Source organism: Ixodes scapularis, unplaced genomic scaffold, assembly GCF_016920785.2.
Source record: "Ixodes scapularis isolate PalLabHiFi unplaced genomic scaffold, ASM1692078v2 ptg000460l_1___fragment_1__unscaffolded, whole genome shotgun sequence".
In the NCBI taxonomy this organism is placed as follows: Eukaryota; Metazoa; Arthropoda; class Arachnida; order Ixodida; family Ixodidae; genus Ixodes; species Ixodes scapularis.
The window spans coordinates 1451423-1473834 of NW_024609981.1; the positions used below are offsets into that span (position 1 = coordinate 1451423).

Here is a 22412-nt window from a genome sequence, read left to right on the forward strand (position 1 = left end):
GAGGGATCATCCCAGAACACAAAGGCCGGGCAAACTTGTTCTTGGTAGGCACTGTCATCCGAGACGAAACACGCCGTCGCTGCAGCGTCATGGAAGGCTGCCACGAACCGCACCACCTGAAGGAATATGAGGCGTAAGTTTCTAGCGGCCATGTCGGTGCCAGATCCCGAAGTCACAGGGTGTGACAGCAGCTTTTGTAGTTTTCTGCCGTGATCGAATGCCCAGAGCGGCCATTCGATGTGCTGGTCGAGAAGTGCCGGTAGCGCTGTCATGTCCAGTGGCGAGGGATCATCCCAGAACACAAAGGCCGGGCAAACTTGTTCTTGGTAGGCATTGTCATCCGAGACGAAACACGCCGTCGCTGCAGCGTCATGGAAGGCTGCCACGACCGCACCACCTGAAGGAATATGAGGCGTAAGTTTCTAGCGGCCATGTCGGTGCCAGATCCCGAAGTGACAGGGTGTGACAGCAGCTTTTGTAGTTTTCTGCCGTGATCGAATGCCCAGGGTGGCCAGTCGATGTGCTGGTCGAGAAGTGCCGGTAGCGCTGTCATGTCCAGTGGCGAGGGATCATCCCAGAACACAAAGGCCGGGCAAACTTGTTCTTGGTAGGCATTGTCATCCGAGACGAAACACGCCGTCGCTGCAGCGTCATGGAAGGCTGCCACGACCGCACCACCTGAAGGAATATGAGGCGTAAGTTTCTAGCGGCCATGTCGGTGCCAGATCCTGAAGTGACAGGGTGTGACAGCAGCTTTTGTAGTTTTCTGCCGTGATCAAATGCCCAGGGTGGTCAGTCGATGTGCTGGTCGAGAAGTGCCGGTAGCGCTGTCATGTCCAGTGGCGAGGGATCATCCCAGAACACAAAGGCCGGGCAAACTTGTTCTTGGTAGGCACTGTCATCCGAGACGAAACACGCCGTCGCTGCAGCGTCATGGAAGGCTGCCACGAACCGCACCACCTGAAGGAATATGAGGCGTAAGTTTCTAGCGGCCATGTCGGTGCCAGATCCCGAAGTGACAGGGTGTGACAGCAGCTTTTGTAGTTTTCTGCCGTGATCGAATGCCCAGAGCGGCCAGTCGATGTGCTGGTCGAGAAGTGCCGGTAGCGCTGTCATGTCCAGTGGCGAGGGATCATCCCAGAACACAAAGGCCGGGCAAACTTGTTCTTGGTAGGCACTGTCATCCGAGACGAAACACGCCGTCGCTGCAGCGTCATGGAAGGCTGCCACGAACCGCACCACCTGAAGGAATATGAGGCGTAAGTTTCTAGCGGCCATGTCGGTGCCAGATCCCGAAGTGACAGGGTGTGACAGCAGCTTTTGTAGTTTTCTGCCGTGATCAAATGCCCAGGGTGGTCAGTCGATGTGCTGGTCGAGAAGTGCCGGTAGCGCTGTCATGTCCAGTGGCGAGGGATCATCCCAGAACACAAAGGCCGGGCAAACTTGTTCTTGGTAGGCATTGTCATCCGAGACGAAACACGCCGTCGCTGCAGCGTCATGGAAGGCTGCCACGACCGCACCACCTGAAGGAATATGAGGCGTAAGTTTCTAGCGGCCATGTCGGTGCCAGATCCCGAAGTGACAGGGTGTGACAGCAGCTTTTGTAGTTTTCTGCCGTGATCAAATGCCCAGGGTGGTCAGTCGATGTGCTGGTCGAGAAGTGCCGGTAGCGCTGTCATGTCCAGTGGCGAGGGATCATCCCAGAACACAAAGGCCGGGCAAACTTGTTCTTGGTAGGCATTGTCATCCGAGACGAAACACGCCGTCGCTGCAGCGTCATGGAAGGCTGCCACGACCGCACCACCTGAAGGAATATGAGGCGTAAGTTTCTAGCGGCCATGTCGGTGCCAGATCCCGAAGTGACAGGGTGTGACAGCAGCTTTTGTAGTTTTCTGCCGTGATCAAATGCCCAGGGTGGTCAGTCGATGTGCTGGTCGAGAAGTGCCGGTAGCGCTGTCATGTCCAGTGGCGAGGGATCATCCCAGAACTCAAAGGCCGGGCAAACTTGTTCTTGGTAGGCACTGTCATCCGAGACGAAACACGCCGTCGCTGCAGCGTCATGGAAGGCTGCCACGAACCGCACCACCTGAAGGAATACGAGGCGTAAGTTTCTAGCGGCCATGTCGGCGCCAGATCCCGAAGTGACAGGGTGTGACAGCAGCTTTTGTAGTTTTCTGCCGTGATCGAATGCCCAGAGCGGCCAGTCGATGTGCTGGTCGAGAAGTGCCGGTAGCGCTGTCATGTCCAGTGGCGAGGGATCATCCCAGAACACAAAGGCCGGGCAAACTTGTTCTTGGTAGGCATTGTCATCCGAGACGAAACACGCCGTCGCTGCAGCGTCATGGAAGGCTGCCACGACCGCACCACCTGAAGGAATATGAGGCGTAAGTTTCTAGCGGCCATGTCGGTGCCAGATCCCGAAGTGACAGGGTGTGACAGCAGCTTTTGTAGTTTTCTGCCGTGATCAAATGCCCAGGGTGGTCAGTCGATGTGCTGGTCGAGAAGTGCCGGTAGCGCTGTCATGTCCAGTGGCGAGGGATCATCCCAGAACACAAAGGCCGGGCAAACTTGTTCTTGGTAGGCACTGTCATCCGAGACGAAACACGCCGTCGCTGCAGCGTCATGGAAGGCTGCCACGAACCGCACCACCTGAAGGAATACGAGGCGTAAGTTTCTAGCGGCCATGTCGGCGCCAGATCCCGAAGTGACAGGGTGTGACAGCAGCTTTTGTAGTTTTCTGCCGTGATCGAATGCCCAGAGCGGCCAGTCGATGTGCTGGTCGAGAAGTGCCGGTAGCGCTGTCATGTCCAGTGGCGAGGGATCATCCCAGAACACAAAGGCCGGGCAAACTTGTTCTTGGTAGGCATTGTCATCCGAGACAAAACACGCCGTCGCTGCAGCGTCATGGAAGGCTGCCACGAACCGCACCACCTGAACGAATACGAGGCGTAAGTTTCTAGCGGCCATGTCGGCGCCAGATCCCCGTTTCCGTTCCGATTCCGTTTCGGCTTCAACGCTACCGACGGTACCCAATACCTCAGTGGCTTGTTCGGGGTCAGAGGCAGCTTCGGCCCAGGTCAATACAAGGACAACGAGAGCACCTCTGCTGAGGAGAAAGCCTGCCTGGCAGAGAGACTTTGTAATGAACTATGTTATTGTTTTTTACTATCAGTTCCACTGCGCCTTTTTTTAATTTCTTTTTATTTAGTTTTTTGGGTTGTTGTTTCTAGGGAGGGAATATGTTGTGTCGGGCAACATTGTCATTTTATATATAGAGCATCAACATCACGGTAAAGAGCAGATTTATGTTTGAAGCTCGCGGCGTACGCATTTCTGCTTCGTGGTCGCTATGCCGGCGACCAGGGCTGCAACGTAATATATGCATAAGGAGTATTCCTTATGCTGTGCATAAGGAATACTCCTTATGCACAGCCTGCATATGATGTCGTTTGCGGTCATGCCAGTATGTTATGTGCCACGAGCGTTTGGTTGACTGTGTTAGTTTCATACCGCAGAAGATGAGGTTCGAAGGTGACTAAAATGTTGAAATAACCGGCAGTAAACAACAATGATGACGAAGCTATGTATAGTGACACAAGCAGCACACTAGAAGTCAGCGACTGCGCGAGATCTTCGCATGCCGAGCTGCCGCTGCCTGTGCTTGGCACGAACTCATTAATGAAAATCGAGCGTTCCTTCGGGACACACATTTTAGTTAAGCATATTGAGGCTTCGTGATCTCTTAAGTGATATCTGTATTCGTAATTCGGTAGAGATTTGAAAGTTGAGACAGCGAAGGATAAGTACGGGTGGGATAGTTTGTCTTTTTGCTTATTGTTGAGTGCAAAGTTTGGGAGTTTTACTTCTATTTCAAATATATATTTTGTGGGTACAAATTACGTGCGTGTCTGTGCCCCAGAGAACAGATGGTTTTTGTTTGTGAATAAATTTACAATAAGACAGCGCAACTTTTACGTCGTCATCGTGAAGAATCTTTACTGAATAAAGTTTTCAAACTGAGGGCGAATCTCGTGCTTTCATGAAAATGATGATGCCAGCCAATAAAGGAAGTTGTGTTTGTCTACATTAGTAAAAATCCTGTATATATTCTTATCATAGGGTCCTGTATAAATGTTATGCAGTGTCAGGCTACTGCATAGGTGTATGGGACCCATACACACACACAGGATCCTGTATAGGTATAGAGGATCCATATACATAAAGAATATCTTGTATAGGGAGTATTCACTGGACGCCGTATTTGTGCATGCGCATGCTCAGAAGTAGCTCACATCAATAGGCTGCTAAGAGCGGCACTCTTGATGGTGCGGAACGCACGTTGCAAAAGAACTGCGGAAGCTCGCCGTCAGCACGGGTTCAGCATTCGCGCACACAGCTATGGCCACCAGTGAATATTCCCTATAGGTATAGTGGATTCCTACGCACATATAGGATCTTGTGCAGGTATACAGGACTCAAACCGGCATGACAGAAGCTCGTATAAATATTCAGACCGGTAAATGACATGTCCACCTGCCCACGACACCATGAGTAAGTAAGGCCTCTCTGAGCACACTAAACAAGTTTTACAGCGAGAGCTGTTATGGGCTTTGCACACCAGTGGAAATTACATCCGTTGTGGATGTTGTAGTTGTCGATGTACAGGACGTCCGTCGTCGAAGTTGTCAAATCTTTAAAAAACATCACCCGCCGCCCGTAGAAATCATACCTGTGTCTGCGGCGTGCGGAGCGGAGGCGTTATCACTAAGCTACGGAACAACCATAATAATGATGTACTCTATATTTACGGTTTTTAACGCGAAAGCAATAACTGTCTCACGGAGCGATCCGGGGTTATGAGCTTTTGAAGCCGCGCCAAACAGCACCTAAACTCAACTGTCCGAAGTAGCGATCCTGTAGTCTGTAGCAGCGAAACGGAGAATAAACTCCCCCACGCGCCCTAGTTTCAAGGGGCGCCACCCCATGGCGCTCCGGCCCCACGCCGGTACGCGCCGGTGGAAGGAACATGCTAAACACGGTAGCCCGCGCTCGCCAAAGGCCCTGAGGGCCAAAAGGGGAATGGGGGGGGGGGGGGGGGGGAGGGAAGTGGATGCTTTTTTGGCGCCGCCGCTGAGTGCCTCAAAGAAGCACTCAGCGGCGTTTGATTCGACATTCATGCTTTCGCATTCACATCTCGTAAGAAGTAGTGTAGTGTCGGATGACCATGAACACGAAGTGAATCGAAGCATCATACGCATAAAAGTTAAAATATGATGGGGCGATTTTGTAGGGGACCCGGATTTTGCAGCTAACGGCTCGTATAGGAACACCCATTAATTACCTGTTTGTCTTTCCCCGTGAGGCCGCAAAGGATTTCTCTACCCATTTTGGACTTCTATATGCAACTGTATAGAATATACCTTCCTGCAAAACTTTCAATCAGGAACCTCTTTCCTCTAATACGTGTATAAGCTTACAGGAAATGCCTTCCTTTAACAATTCCCACTAAAATATATTCGGAGAAAATATATTTAATGCCTTCATGTTTGCATTAAAAAAATTTATTCAGAAAAAAGATTCTCGTAAAACTTCTTGTATGAAATTTTATAGTTTTTTTTTTTTTTTTAATAAGGGAGCGTGGGACACGCAAGAGTGAAAATGAATTTGAAGCTAAGCACTAAGGCGGGACGGACGGCCACGGCGGCTGCTTTGAGACTGGCCCGTTTGCGTCACGGTGACAAGGCGTTGACTGCCGATAAGCGAAGCATAGCTCTAAGGCCCTGATGCGCTTGCCAACCAGAAAAGGTCCCTTCTGCCACATCGGGGAAGGCACCGGTGGCTTTCAGATGATACTGTTTTAGTGTGTATGCATCATATTAATTTATTTATTTTCACAATTAAAGGATTTTTTTCCTCAGTGACGTGCGTCATACTTCTCTTCTCTCTCTCGCACACTTAGTTGAACTTGACAGTTACCCTTAAAGGTGTACTACAACCTAATTTCGGCGCTTGTTATATGTTCTTTATGTGTTCAAAGGAGCAGTATCACGTCGGACACAGCAATATATTGTTAAAGAAGGCACAAATATGATTTTTGAAACAAATTAAATGATTAGCAAAGAGCGCCTGGTGCTCTTTGGTAATCGTTTGTAACGTCATTACAGGTTCCTAGAGGGGCATTACAAACGAGGCTGACGCCTCGTTTGTAATGCAAATCTAGGAACCTTGACAGCTAGTGACGGAGTGTGTCTCGCCTCCGGCCACGACGAGAGAAGAGGAAAAGGAGGAACTCCCCTCTTCCCGAGAATGCATTTTGTGTGTCGCAGAAGTAGCTATTGTCCCCCTCCAAGATAATAGAAGATTAACCCGTCACTCAAAATTCGTACAAAAGCATCCGCTTCGGTGGCTGGAGCGACTAGGCCATCCTCTCGACGTCAGCGTCGCCGTACCTTTGCTCGTCCCGAGACGACATACGTCACAATTGCGTCGGATGTCACGTGCTCTAAGCTGGGCCTTCTCCGAGCGATTGCCAGAATGGGCCGTTTATAACAAAAAATAGAGCCATCAGGCTTAAAATACAAACGTGCGATTGTCATTTACGGATATTGTGGATCATATTCAACCTATGTTTGAACACGACGGATATATTTCAAATTTCTTTGAAGTATCCCTTTAAGAGTTCATAAATTGGCAATTTACGGGTAAAACAATAAAATAGCAAAATAAATTCATGGTGAAAAAGGCGTTTCTCTAACGAGCACCCTTCTTTGAAAGTCTGATCGTATTAAGATAAAACACCTTCAGCATTGAAGAGAAAAATTTAGAAATATATCTATCAAAGGAGCGCGGTCATTGTTGTCCAGTATATATTCACAATCAATAAAGAGTGCATATGAAACTAGGGGTCATAGCCATATAGTGAGTGAAATGAATTAATATTGTTTCTCATATTTTACAGCAAAGTTAGTTGTACCTTTATAGTTGTGTTCACACTTCTTCAATACCCTTAGTGGAGCAGATATTGATGTTTTTAATCCAAATTTTGTAGCTTTTAAGACTTTTGTAACTAACCTGTGAACGTTTTGTTGTGCATCATTATCAAAGGCGTCAAGCTGCTCATAAGCACAAAAAATAGACAAATGAATGAATGACTGTTGATTTGATTTATGTCTCGTATTCTGCAATTCTTATATTTCCAAGAACAGTAAACAATATACAAAAAAATAACAAATTTCATCAAAGACGGATACCCTAATATATATATATATATATATATCTATATATAAATATATATATATATATATATATATATATATATATATATATATATATATATATATATATATATATATATATATATATATATCAGTATGTGTGGATGCCTTTTGTCTTGGATATACATTAAATACTAATAATATTGATATAAATACATCATAATCTTACCCGGTAATCAGGATCACAACATCAGCTGCGCTTTCCTTCTGGGTATCTACAAGTTTCGTTAGTGTGTCCTCTATATTAAGAAATAATTCGTTCTGACGTTTGGGATGCGTTGGATCAGAACCGCTGACTGTGGTACTAAAGTAGTCACCCTAGAGAAATAAGAAAAATATATGTGCGGTTTGAGTCTGAAGCATCATATCTCGAGTTGGCCAATAAAAATTGCATATTCTGAATACATACATTGTCTTTTTCAACTTCCACAAGTAGAAACTTGACCATCGGGGAAGTAATTTCTTGGTACCTGAGTGACATCTGAAGATATTGGGTATTCGTAAGAAACTCACACCAAACGTTCGCGGTGTGTTTTGGACAAAACTTTAAACTGGATTTTCTGAGACACGAAATTTGTTATGTGAATAGAAAAGGCAGGTTTGCACCCTGTATGAAATGATGCCGTGGTTTTGCCGACCGTGCTCTTAAGCCTCTCTCCTGTTGTTATATCGTGCTACTATTCCAATGCGCTATTTTTTTTACGGGACCTTATTGTAACACGCTGTTTTCGTGTGCTTTCCTGCCATTGGGTCTAGTGTTTATACAATGAAACAGAAAACATTTATTTGTGTTAGTGATGTTTGTAGAGTACACTTTCGTAGGAGTGGATGGAATTGGAGGCACACTGTACGTACAATTTGTTTGTGGTTAGGCTTAGTGAAACAAATTACATATCAGAGTTATTGTTGTTTGCGGGATTTATAGCGCAAAGACGCCGATAGCCATACTGCATCAAACAAGGTAAACTAGAAAGCAATAGTAAAAGTATAACAGGAAGAAAAACTGCTATGATTTGTGTATATTTAATTTATTTCTTTAAAACCTAGAATATTGTGAAATATTATAAGAGGCTGCTCCCCTAAAAAAAGAGAGGTTTGGAATGAAATGCAGTGCCCGAAAATATTCGGAAATATAAATTCCGTTGTTGTAGAAGTCCAGGGTAAAGAAAAACGTGTAAAACATACTCCCCACAGTGGTCGCAAACCGGTGCAGATGTATGGGTTCGGGAGGCATGAAACATCAATATAAATTTGATCGGTGCTATTAGATTGAACTGCTCAATAACCTTTTGCAAGCATATTAAATGTATCTGGACTTATGTGAACTGTTGGAATTTTTAATTAAATTAAACACTCACAATTACGCATTTTTATACCAACTCTGAGCAATATCTTTGTTAGGTTCTTTGTCGTCATTTTTTATATAATATAAGAAGATGATATACACAGTCGTTTCTAGGGTTCGTTTATAAATATACGGTAAAAGCACGAACTAAAACAGCGACCTAATATGTAAAAAAAAAAATCGTGTTGTGTTGATTTGATCATGCTTTATTTGTAATCTGTTTTGCAAAATATAAAAAATAAAACAATTTGGGAAACTAACTTTTTCTAATCATCGTTTTGATGTGGGCATATAAATGACCATTTTTTTAGTTTTCAGAAGAAGCTAATTTTTCTCCTGGTGTATTTCCATCGGTTAAATTTATTTTAGATATTCTTCATTGTCCTTTTACTGAGATTACACCTGAGACCATTTGCGTAAAGGGTGATTAGAAATACATTGATATTCGCAAATACAACTGGAAAACTAACGCCTTAAGTCCTGGGGTTAAGGCCGATAAGACAAGACGACCCGGGCGCGGGGAGAAATAGAATCCATTCGCACTTTTCTGATCGTCTTATACAAATCTGGTGGGCGAAGGTCTAAATCGCCTCCCCACGACGAAGCCTAGAGATTGCGAAACATATTGCCGTCGTGGCCGATGCCGCGACAGATACAATACACGTAATAAATATTGAAAGGACTAGAACGGCAAAAAGGTGCTTTACGTGTCCCCCTTCAAGCGCGAATTTTCTGCCCTCAACAACGATTAGCTGTCTTAGCCTCGAGCGTGCAAGCGCGGCCACATCTCTACGAAAATTACGGGCGGTGGCTTTAGCGTTGGAATTTTGAAAGATAAGCCCTCCCATTCCCGTACTCTCAATAACAGTTTAATAATTGACTTTCAAGAGTAAAATGTTGCTGCGTATGAAGAGATAGACATAAACATGTCTTCAAGCAATTTGAAGTACCAATGCTATCATAATATGCCGGAACAATTCAAATGAACCCAGAAACGCACGTATCAACCCGCATTCCTTCTGCCTCACTAACGCACATAGCTTCACATCGACAGGTTCCACGAGGTGCGACATTACAAAGCTTGTAATAAAATGTCTTAAATCTAGATTTTGCGATTATATAAAATTGTTGACTTTCCAATTCCGTATCTTTGTTATATGACAGTACTCGCTAGCACCTATGGCCACGGTCGTATTGTTTAAAAGCACCATTAAGGTAAAATCGACGCACGGTTTAAAGAAGAAGAATTATTTCAATATATGCGTTTCCCTCTTCTGAATGCCATTATCATTTTGAGTATGCATTGAGTATATAGAATCCACATATACCTGGGGTGTTCTAATGAATAAAATTGTTGATATTCGGTAATGCTACATTACACCATGAATTTATAAATATAACACATTTCTAACCGAATCAGCCAGATAAATATATCTTACCATAGAAATGATGAGAAGAAGGTATTTTATTAAATCTTCATGATTATCAAAATGCTCGTGGTGATGTCTGTCCACAACAAGTTTTAATTCAACTTCGAAAAGGTCGGGAATGGTTACAGGTTTTGGAGTTGCTGAAAGTAGTAAAACAAAAATAGAATGCAGAGGCTTCTGGCGGTGGTAGAGAAAAGTAAACATAATAAACGTATTGGGCGTAGTTTCGGAGTTTTATTATTGTTTAGGACCAAACACCTTAATCAATAATAGGCATACATTCATGATGAATACGTGTTGTGTGCATGGATAGTGCTTAAATATGAGCTCATTGTATTCCTTACGACAACAATATATTGGTTGTATCAATACACATTTACTTTCTTGTATGGTTATAGAAAAACCTTCAAAATTCGATTTATCGTGCTTCCTATGTTATCACAATTGCAGCACATTTTCAATGAGATTAATGTTTTATCTATTTAATTTTAACTATATCGCGTTGATATTGACTGCAGATTGCAAGGTACCTCTTTTCAAGCTTAATGATCCAGTATTTCTTTATTGACGGTTTCTCTTAAGGGGAAATGCACCCTACTGAGGTATATCAAAATCCTGACTTAAGCATGTATGCAGAGTAGTATAAAGTCATATTTAATGTTTTGTCGACCCAATCGTTCTTCATTGAACTTTTCCGTGCAAAATTGTTTGTGGACACATCTTTCGTCGTCATATTTTGTAAAAAAAATATTTAATGCATACGTTTCGCTTGGTTGCCCGCCGGGGATATTCACGAGGGGCAACGTATCAGGTCGCAGTTAGCAATTCCGCAATTGACCCAGATACGCCCGCCCATAGCTCAGTGTGGAGGCTTGTAAGCGCCTTTTGAGGACCTTAGGGCATCTCTGAATTATAGGGTTGTTATAACGGACACGTGGTATCAAACAGTCATTGCTGAGAATCCGTTTTTTTATTTGTGGCCGGCAGTTTACTGAACGCCTGAGAGTATACCACAACCGTTGCTGGCGTCCTCAGTGTGGGCCGTCTTCGTGGACGTCGGAGCCCATGACGCGGCGCTGGTACGCACTGCATTAAGATCTATTATGGGGCAAGTTGGTTGAGCATCTAGACTGTGACATATGACTCTTCTAAGTTATTTGCGGTGCTTTATTCATATCCTAGGTGGCACTCTCGGCGGTAAGTAAATCAGAAAATATGGCCCACTCTACTGTGGCCCTTTTGAGTGTTATATATCTTGCAAGAGAGCCTCAACATTAAAAAATTAAGAGGATAAAGAAAACAAAAAAAAAGTTTTTCCTCTCTCTTCTCTTTCGTCTGTTTACGCTGTAGGTTTTAAGCAATAACCTTAAAATGCTCTTAATTTTTTAAATGAACATTAGTAAGGTGTGACATTAGTCATCATTGAACATTAGCAATGACCCAGAGTACCACATGATTAATGGTATTCTTAAGTACCAAAAAGTGTACAGCAGGCGGTAACCAAAAGAACTTCCACCAGATAACAAGGAAAGTCGTGTGAATATATGCGAGGCGCTGCTGGGACGCTATACGGCAAAGATAAAAAAAAAATCTTCTACGCATCGTCTCTTGGGACGAATGTTGAGAACACAATGCCCAGCCTGGGACGAAGCGGGCAAGCAAAGAGTGGAGGTAAACTTAGTCAACAAGACCAAAGATCGAGGCAGGTCCGACGCAGGGTAAAATTTATGCTCAACATCTTCTGAGACCTTAAAGGACCAATATTTGAACATCACAGCCAAAGGCAATCACTGTCAACAGCAGGTTGTATCGCGTCCTGCTTGAGAACCGTTATAAGCATCCCGTCATCGTCGCACGGGACATACCATCGACGTGCACGCACAAAGCAAAATCAGTCACGTTTCTAAATTCTTTATTTTTACGTACTGCCATTGATTGTAAAGGTCGTACAACAAACCTTGTCGCAACCCCTGACACAACATAATTGAAGGAACCTGGGTGGCGGGCCGGCAGGCGCACTCGCGTACGGGTTTTAACCTTTCTGCACAGCCGTGCACGCCACTCAGGATCAGATTTTTTGTATGCAAATAAATATTATTATTATTATTATTATTAACTTTTATTAGATACAATATTCAAGATTTTTGCGTAACGATTTTGTGTGTAGAATTTTCACCTGCTTCAATGTTTTGTACTTGAATTGCTTTTATTAGCTTTTTCTCAGCGGTTTTTGCCAATGTTTTTTTTAACCATCTCCTATGTAATAAAAACAAGCAGTCTTTGAGGTATTTAAAATAATGAAACGTCTGTGATCAGGTCAAAGTGCCGTGGTTTCTTGACATTCGGTGTGTTGCTACAGCACAAAACTGCGCACTACTAGACGGCATGTGACATCGAAAAAAAAAATCAAGGATCTACGTGTTCGGTGTATTTTGGATCCGCTATACCCGAAGGACCTGGCGACAATTGGTTTTAATTTTTTGGTCCATTCGACACAGTTCTTGGTGGAACAAAATCCCATGAATATGGTGAGTTGAATGGGATGGGTTCACTCTTAGGTTCTGATATCATTGATAGATTGTCTAACGCAGAAGCAACGTGTTATTTAAGTGTTTGAGCACATGCGTGGAACGCGTTGGGGGCTATGCTGAAAATCGGCAAATTAATTTTTACCCTCTCTCTTAATATGAAAATAAAAGTACGGTATAATCGAATATATTGCGGGCATTTTGCGACACTGCGTCATGCATTAATGATATGCAAAAAAAGTATCGTAGAATAACAACGAACTAAAAAAAAATATCAGTACTTTTTTGTTTTGTAAAACAAAAACACATTGCAAACAACTCACAGAAGAAAGTTCAAGTTATGTTTTTATATTTACTTACGTCTAGTCCAGTAGTAATGGTTCATAAAACGTGCTTTCAAGAACGAGTCAGGTTGAACTGAAATATATAATATAAAAAATATTCGTTAGCTTGAAGTGATTTCCAATAATTGGAACTCTGTCTGACCCAAGAAACAATACTCGAGGACTCCTGCCGAGTACCGAGAGTAACCGAATGCTCGGTAGTCGGGCTATTCTTTCTTTAGTTTTCATCGATGATTTGATGGTAGATAAGCCCCCGATACAGTGACGATTTTTCGCAGATGGCTGCATATTCTTTTACAAAATAGCTTGCGTTTCTGATCAAAAATATTTAAACAACAGCCTCAAAAATTACCTTTTTTTGGTGTCAAAACTGGGAAATGAACTCAACATTAATAAATGAGTGCAAATGACAATAACTATGAATAAAGTACGGCCTTTTTACCTGCGCTATCAAACCTAAAGCTTCAGCCAGTAGTAAATCAATAAAATCATCTAAGCGTTACCACTACATCTAACTTAAGCTTGAGTTACTAAATAGGAAGTGTTATAGCCAAAGCGTCTGGAAAGCTGTGGACGCTATGAATGAATGGGATAAACTACACGCCTGAAAAGAAGCTAACGGTGTAGATAACTCGAATCCATGTTTTATTAGAATATGTGGACAAATAATGAAACTTTCAATCACAATCGTATAGACTTGTTAGAGGGGTCTGAGAAAAATCTCCTAGGTTCATGTAAAATGTATATGGCAAATAATCACTCATTTTTTGTATGCTGCGTCTAGACTGCATAAGTTAATAGGTCGAAGGGAACCACAGCGCTTAAATATTTTACATAGCAGAGTACATAACAACACTTGTTTCAAGTTTGATGACCATCTTCAGTATGATGGGAGTCATGACACATGACAGAAACATCTGGAACTGGTTTGTGAGCTCGGTTGCAGGAAATATGCTTTAAAATATTATATTTTTCCGCGTACCGGTTTTGGCTGCATCCAGTTGCCGCGTAGCGTGACGGGTATTGTCTCCTTTGCTACTTTTTGCAGTGCAAGTGATGTCCTTTTCTTCGTTGGAACATACTGCGGGGCAAAGCTGCTTATTCGTTTCTCTGAATAGTTCTGTGTATATATTTGCTTTGTCGACTTTTCATGCGTTAGCATTTCTGCCCTGGCGCATGCCCTGACCTTGAACTGGATTAGACTAACCAATGTTCGCAATGTCGCCATGGGATGGCGCCACAGTGCCGCTGGCTGTGGAAACTGTATGAGAAACGTCTTCTACAAGCGTCGAGAGATGGCTCGCGGTGTGCGGGTGAGCGCATTGGGCTTTCTCGGAAGCTCCTGCCGTTGGCTTTGGAGACCTGTGGACGCACACGGGGCTGCGGTTACGTTCTTCGACCTGCCACGCCTGCCACGCCCTTCTTGACGCCAAGTCCTCTTACCATGTCACCGGTCCGTAAGCGCACGGTGCTATCACCCCCGTATGCACAGCACGCGCGGCAACTTAAGGCCCAAAAGGACCGACGGCGCCATTTGTACGAAACCACCGACTATTCGCCGCACGATTAAACGCGCGTTTGCCGTGGATAAATGCGCAGGACGAAAGGCTCTGTAGTTTCACGCGCATCACGCTTACGTACTTCATGCACACGTTAAGTGAACTAGAACTGCTTGCACCAGGGAGAATAGGCGTTTCTGGAATGAGCACCCCATGATCAAAATACCGAGAGGCTGAATTCACCATGCCTTGTTATATATTGCTGCTGCGCGAAATGCTAACGCATGTCTCCTAGAATCAGCGTTGTGGCAGCAGCGAATTCGCCCCATTTATTATTGTACTGCTTACACCATGCCTTGGCCTTCGAAAGTTTTAAGGCAGTATATTCAAAATGTATAAAATAAGTAAAAACATGTTTTACTTTCAAATTTGCGTTTATATGTTGAAGAGTCAGGTTTTCTTGATAAATAATGAAATCATAGGTTACCTTCATCTCTGCATTGCTTTAACTGTAGTTGTTTTAGTTTTTTTTTTTAATTTTAGCAGCCCTCTCTTAACGGAGTTTTTTTTTTTGGTGCCTCATCTCTTCCCGGAAATTGGGAATTAATACGCAGATTATTTCCGCAACACGATCAGATACTTAATTCAGAAAACAGGAACCAGAAATCGCTCATAAAGAGATTTACAACGGCGTTCCACTATATTTTTTGCGATCGTAATTATCAAAGATTGAACTCGTTGTAAAGTTAATTTAGGGACGACCTGACTACATAAATCTTACGGCAACTGTTTAATACATTATTGTATTGACAGAAGTAGCCCAGTTAGTTTTGTGCATGTCATGCTTTCTATGTCTAGTAGTCTCAAGCAACAATGAGTTCTAAGGCTAGAAAAGTGATAAAAACCCTTCACGGTATGGAAAGAAAACAAGAAAATAAAATAACTTAATACAATAAAAAAAAATTAAAGTGTTATGTCATCTAGATTTTTTGAAGTTTAGCTGGTGTCATGAGCGAAACACCAGTGTCCTTTTAAACGAATCGGTGGATGCACCCGATGATCTAAGATCTTGATGTTTTAGCTTCACGGGTAAGATACATTCCGAGGAGTGTGAGAAAACTCAAATATTTAGACTAAAACATGGTAATAGCTGATTCTGCTATGAGAACAAGGTTTAACCTGAGCTTTGATCAAGGCAGTTATGGCCGTTATGACCTAGATGGCCAAGGGTTTCCGATTTTTATTAGAGCGCAGCTCTTAGGCGCCCGTTTCCGGCTTGAGCGGCGTCGCCGTCGCCGTCGTTGTCGGCGTAACCGCTCGGTGCATTATGGTACGTGTGACGTAACTGGCGAAGTCACTGATGACGTAAGCAGTGACGATGACAATGACGTCATCACTATGACGTCACGTGACGTCACAAGGAACACCAGAGACGTCACGTGACCTGATCGTGATGACGTAATGGTCATGTCACGTGTGACGTCACTTGCAAAAAAAATCCCCGCTAAATCTAGCGAAAAAATATTCCCCGCTAAATTTAGCGGAAAAAATTCTAAGCCAGATCTAGTGAAAAAAATTTCCCCGCTAAATTTAGCGGAAAACGTCTCCCTGCTAAATTAGTGGAAAAAATTCCCCGTTTAATTTAGCGAAAAAAAGTTCCCCGCTAAATCTAGTGGAAAAAAATTCCGCGCTAAAGTAAGGCGAAAAACTGCTCCGCTAATTACCCGCCAAATTTGCACGCGATGCTCTCACCAAAGATGTGCATTTTCTGCGACTCTGGTTAAGCACACGTCGATGCACACCCATGTTAGTAGTGCGGGACTTTCCACCTTCTCGCCTCAGTACCCTTCCCTCCTCCCTCTCGTCAAGAGCTGCGCTCTGATTTGGCGTTACAGGGCAATGTAAACGACGTTCTTTTTTTTTTTTTAAATGAAACTTCTGAAATCAACATTAAGAAACCAATGAGTGGCTATTTAGTGTCTTTCCTTAAAGCAGATTTATTTGTCTATGTGTAATGCGTTGATATTTTGTCTGAGACCAGGGAGGTACAGTGAGCTTATTTTTAATTGAAACATATTTTTTAAACCAACCCGGGAAACAAACTCTAACGCGGTTTGCAGAGGTGAGTTATGGAACCAGGGAGACAAATAAAGTCAGCTGTTTCACGCAGCGGGTTATGCTATTCGAAAGATCTTGTTGATTAACCTTTTACTTAGTGAAAATATACGAAAAATTGTAATTAAAAAATTTGTTGAGCGTCATTCAAAGCCGTGAAATCAATTTTAGAAATATTTGAAGCTCGTGGTAAGCGCAGAGATGCGATAACGGTTTCTGGTCATGTAAGAGGGGCCACGCCCGCGGTACGAATACGCGGACGAAAATCTTTTTATCGCGTTTTCGCGGATTCAAAAATCATCGTTACGAAATGTCCCTGGTCCTGTAGCTCGCGTGCACAGATCGGATCTGTCTACTTTTTAAGGATTGGTTTAAATAACTCTGTTTTAATTAAAATAGACTTTTTGTGTTTATATCTATTATTTGAACTTTAATACTAAAACATTCAGGCAAAGGGCACAATAGGTTATCTTCTCGAAGAGAAGGGTAAGACTACTGATATGGGAAAATTCTTTGCCACGTTTAAGAGAAACACCGACCGAGTTAGGCGAATATTGTGCTGCGTTGTGAAACCCGTAAGGAATTTCTCTATACGAAGGTAATAATAAAGTTTCTAAAGCAATAAAAGTAGTTATCCCTTAAAGTATAAGCGCTCTAATATGCTTTATTTTTGACAACGCTTGAACGATATATGTTTAATAACACACAAAACAATTAAAAAAACTTAAGGGGACTTTTTTTGTTCCACCTGGTTACATTAAAACCCCTTCGCATATTAACTAGACAAACGGAGCTGAGAAATTGAAACCCTTTGATTATTTTTACTAGAGCATGCGTGTTATAATGCATATATTGAAACATAACTAAGATAAATTTATAAATTTATTCACTTGAGAAGTACATAATATTATAAACGACAGTTGTTTCAAGCAAGTTACTTATAAAAGAAAAGGGTAAGTGTGCTCACACAATGTAATACTAGATCTCACGTGCAGGCATATCACAAATGTGTTAAGGGCAATTTCACAAATCAAAAGACACTGTTAAATTACTACTATTTTTAAATGTATATGTTTTACGTACGCATTTTAACATATCTTAAGGTTTTCTTTCCGATGGGACAACACAATTCTCTAAGTACTGATGACTGAAGATAAAGTGTACTGGGCAAGAATCAGTTCTAGCAATGAACAGTAAACCTTGATAGAACAATCGATATCCACCATACTTTATATCGTATAGCTTTAAAGAAGTTACTTACGGATGTAATCATGGTTATTGTGATCGTGTGCTTCAATCTCCGAAACTTTGTGTGCTATGCTTCCATCTTTAGATCGATCCATGAGCGAAAGCGGTTCGATTCTTAAAGTGGGGCTAAGCATTCCACCCTGTGTATTGATACAATGTTCATAAAATGGAACGTTCCTTCACTCCCTAGTCACGTATTCTGAATTTTACATTAGCGATTTGTAAGGCAATTTTGTGAAGTATGACTAAGCCACTCAAATTTCCTTAGGTTTATGTTGGAGTGCTTCGCTTTGAATACAGAAACCCTCGACTTTCATCTAATTTAAAATGGAAGCCGCACGTGCTTTGTGGTGTGGCAGTTGAGGTAGGGCGTTACCATTTAAGTGAGCTGTTTTTAATATTGCAATCGAAATGTTAATGGTGCTCGATCCATAACTTACTTTGTAAGCCTCACACACCCTTAAAAATGCTTTACCGACATTCAAATAACTAAAGTTTTGATATAATTTACCATCTTCTCAATCTTCATATTTAACCCGCTCAGTGTGGCATGCTTTCTAAAGTATTTTACAGGAGAAATAACGTGATGATATCATTCCGCAACACTCACCTCCGACACAGAATTTACATGACCTAATATTTTTTTGTATGCGACATGAGTACAGACCCGTGTATGTTAGTCGGATTATCTGTTTTCCGTATGTGAGCCCCTGTCTAATAATACCATTTTTGTATAAACAAAATTACTATAGGGAACAGTTTTTCCCTAACTGCACTTTTTTGCTTTTTTTATTTGCGCATTTTAATAACCTCGGTTACATACTGGTTCATACTGGTTCATATGCTCTATGATTAATTGTTTTAAGCAGATATGTAAATACGTATTGTTTTGCTGTGGTTTGTTGTATGTATTGTAATTTCATTTAATATGTGTGCTATTTCTCATGCTTAAACCCATGTGGGGCCTACAATATTTATAAATAAATAAATAACAGAAGATACATACAATTTCTACACCTTCATCAGTTTGCTTCACAGACACAGCGGCCAATTGGTGCTTGTCCTCGTACAAGCCCTCCTCGATTTCTCTCGCGTTTATCTGGAAGGCAAATTAAAAGTGGCAACTCTTGGTATTTAAAATGTAGTAGCGAAGTTCTTTCATACAGTCCTTAATTGTAGCTATGTTTTATGAAATTTGAAATGATCATGCAGGTTAATTTTTTCGCTTCTACATGAGATTGGTTTAAATGTTTGCAGTACTAAATAAAAAAAGAAACTGTATTGAAAGCTAATTTTATAATTTTCCTTTCTAGAATTCAGGAATATATTTATGTTCATAACTCAGAAGTGTTTGACGCAAAACTGTGTAAAGCTAATAACGTAATATTGATAGAACTTCTATATTTATTACTTCACTTTCTAGAAATGTTCTCATATTCTCAGTAATATATTCATTTTATATAACCATTTTTTAACTATCTAGAAATTAGTTAGTGCAACATAATATTTTCCATGCAATGCGTCATACTAGATATTTTTAATATATTTAAATTTGTTGATTACTTCTTTGGGTGCAATGGGGGAGCCGTATACACGGAAATTATTAAGAGCGCGAATGAATGAAAAATGGCTATAAATATATTTCAATGGATCATTTATTTTTACTTTATGAAGCTTGCCAGCATTAAAACGTGAGATAGAAATAATGTTTACAATTGAAAGGCACAAGTTCAATCTTTATTTTTAACGTAACAAAAGTCATAATAGTTTGTTAGACAAGGTCAGTTTAATTTTCCTAACAATATTTCGCAGCTCATTATGCTTAGCATTTTTGAATACGAGCACACAACTCAGTGTAGTCCGTAAAGCGTATCAGCAAAAAGTAAAATTTTGAAAGTTGCCTTCAAATGAATTGAAACAAATCAGTGTAATATTCATTAAAATTTAAAAAAAAAGCTTCATTTAGTGCTGCACACACAACCATTTTAATAATGTTATTAGTGAGCGTGTGTTTTACTTCAGATTTAAAATAAATGTAGTTGCTATGCAGGCCATCCAACTTGACTTCTGGAAAGTATAGTTTTTCTTGATATGGGACACCTGTTTTGCTTAGCTCTTTGATGTTTTGCTTCTAAACATTCCGAAAAAAGTTCGAATCATCATAGATTCATATACAGTATTTTAAGTTTGCGTCGGTTATCACAAAATTGTAAGGAATAAAACTGATCATAATTTTGCAAGCTGCTTTTCTTCGATCACAAAAATATTTGATAAAACTTTATCAGCTGTTTTGTATAGCAGTCTATATTTGGTAGCTACAGTAGCGTTATTGGTTAAAAAAAACGGCTGACTCCTTCCTGTGTTATTTTCACTTTCTTCAAGGCTGTCAAATGCGCGGACTGCTGCCGGAAAACTGTGAACCTTCGGACCCGCTTCAAGTCATCACCGGGAAAAATTATATAAAAAATAACATTAACCGTCATCAGCACGTTTGCCTTTGGTCACCGGCTTGACTCTGACAGCACCGCTTCAATATATGCGATGTGAAGGCTGTTTAGTCGCGCGTATTTTAACGTTAGCACCTGCAGCAGCGTCATTTCTACCTCAAGGCTGACTTCTTCCTGTGTTGTTTTGAGATTTTCCGAGGTTGCACACGGCTCGGAGTGCTGACTGAAAGCTGTGAACGTTCTAACCGGCTTCAAGCAAGAAGATTGAATAGTTATTCGAAGAAACATTTATTGCCATCAGCACGTGCGCGTTTGGTCAACGGTTGATGTGTAAGAGCCCTGCCCAGATGTCTGCGATATAACAGCCACTCAGTCGTGCGGACTGTCACTCTGGCAGCGGCAGCACCGTCTATCGTAGCACAGGGCTGACTTCGTCCCGTGCTATTCTCAGATGAGCCCTGTATTTGATTTTGCTGTACTGGGCAGTCCTTGTTCTCACCGCTGCTGCTGCTGGGAGTGCCGCATGCATTGTTATTGTTTGTTTTTTTTGTTACCTGATATGCCTTGTACTGGGCAATGTCAGACAAAGAGAATGCGATTTCTTTCCGATATGACAATCACTGCATGATAATGGGAATGTGTTGTCATGCTCGGATTGCCGACTATCTAATCACTTGAGCGACTGCACTGTTGTAGAGGAGTCAACATTTAAATCTAAAAGACACGGCTATAAAAAAGGTTTTGCCCTAGTTGCAAAGTTGAAAAACCTAAGGCGAGCCGGGCAAGCAAACAAAAATCAGCCTGTCATAGCAACCCCCTTAGGGAGGTGAATCATAAGCGGGATGCTCCCCCCCCCCCCCCCATATTACCGGGGACAGCATTAGGAAGTTTAAAATCTGTTTCAAAAGTATGCTTATATCCTTACAAAGCAACTTAAAAACAAAAAAAAAGTAAATTAAAGAAATTATTTGGCGTATAACTGTTCTTTAGACACGAAAACACGCTCATACAATAGACGTATTTTGAGGGGAGATAAATAACCTCGTGTGGCAAACAAGGAAGCTCAACTTGTAGACTAAAAACAAAATAGTACACACACAAAAAAAGAAAAAAACGTGTACGACAAAGATTTATGTGATTGCGTCAAAGTTGCAGATTCCACCTTTATAAAAACGAAGTCGTTGCCTTACGCACATTACCTACAAAGTGCCACCTATAATTATTCACTGTGCTGGGCGAGAAGTAAAGTCAAATTCGTTTCTCAAAAAAAAAAAAAACCTGAAGCGCGAAGTTTGAACTTCGTATTATTAAAAACACCCAAAAAACAAAAAAAAAAAAAAAACAACAAAAACAACAAACAAAAAAAACAAGGCGTTCTTTCACAGGACAAACGAGCTTTCCAAACTGCTCGCTTTTATTATGAAGAGAATCGGAGTGGCGACATTCTGGTTCATAAAAAGGCCGGGGAATCAGAAAACGTAGTAAAAACTAAGGGCTATTCACTGGAGCTAGAGTGTTTATGAAAAATGTTAGAATTGTTTCCCCGTGAATTAAAATGCCACATTGGTTAAAAATATAGTTCCCGTTAAAGGAGCGATGCAACAATTTTTGTACTGTGCACAAATACCTCTTAAAACGGATCCCTAACGTTAATGACCTATGAAACACGCGTTCGTTTTTCACCCCACGCAATATAAGTCCCAGAAAAAAATGTAAGAAAAACGAGCAGCGTTCACCCCCTCAACTCGCAGCCAGAACAAGCGGCCACGTGATCTGGAGCCGATTATATGCCGCCAGTGTTGATCATAGCCACGCGCTGGGGTTGGCAAAGCGCAGGACACGCGCTGAGTACCAGACATTGTTATGGCTCGGCTGTTGTCGTCGTTGCAGGGATTGGACACGGGTCACTACCCGAACGCTTCTCGAGCTAGCAATTGTCACGAGCCCAAGTCGAGTGCCCACGCTATGCTCGGATCTAATCTATGAACCGCATTCAAATATCGTCACTTGGGTGTACTGCGATCCCCGAGTTACGTCATCAAATTTTGCAAAGGAGAGATTGAATGAAAATGATCGCTTTTGTCCTTGAAATTACGCCGCCACAAAGGAGTTTCTTGGCCAATGGCGTTGCGTGTGAGTATCCTTGAGTCCCAGGTGTGCCAGTAAGCTCTTGTAGAGAGAA

General features: G+C 41.9%; 1 pseudogene; it reads right to left on the bottom strand.

The window, feature by feature from the left end:
• LOC120836250 overlaps nucleotides 1–22412 on the bottom strand; it is a 73375-nt pseudogene that overhangs the window by 35685 nt on the left and 15278 nt on the right.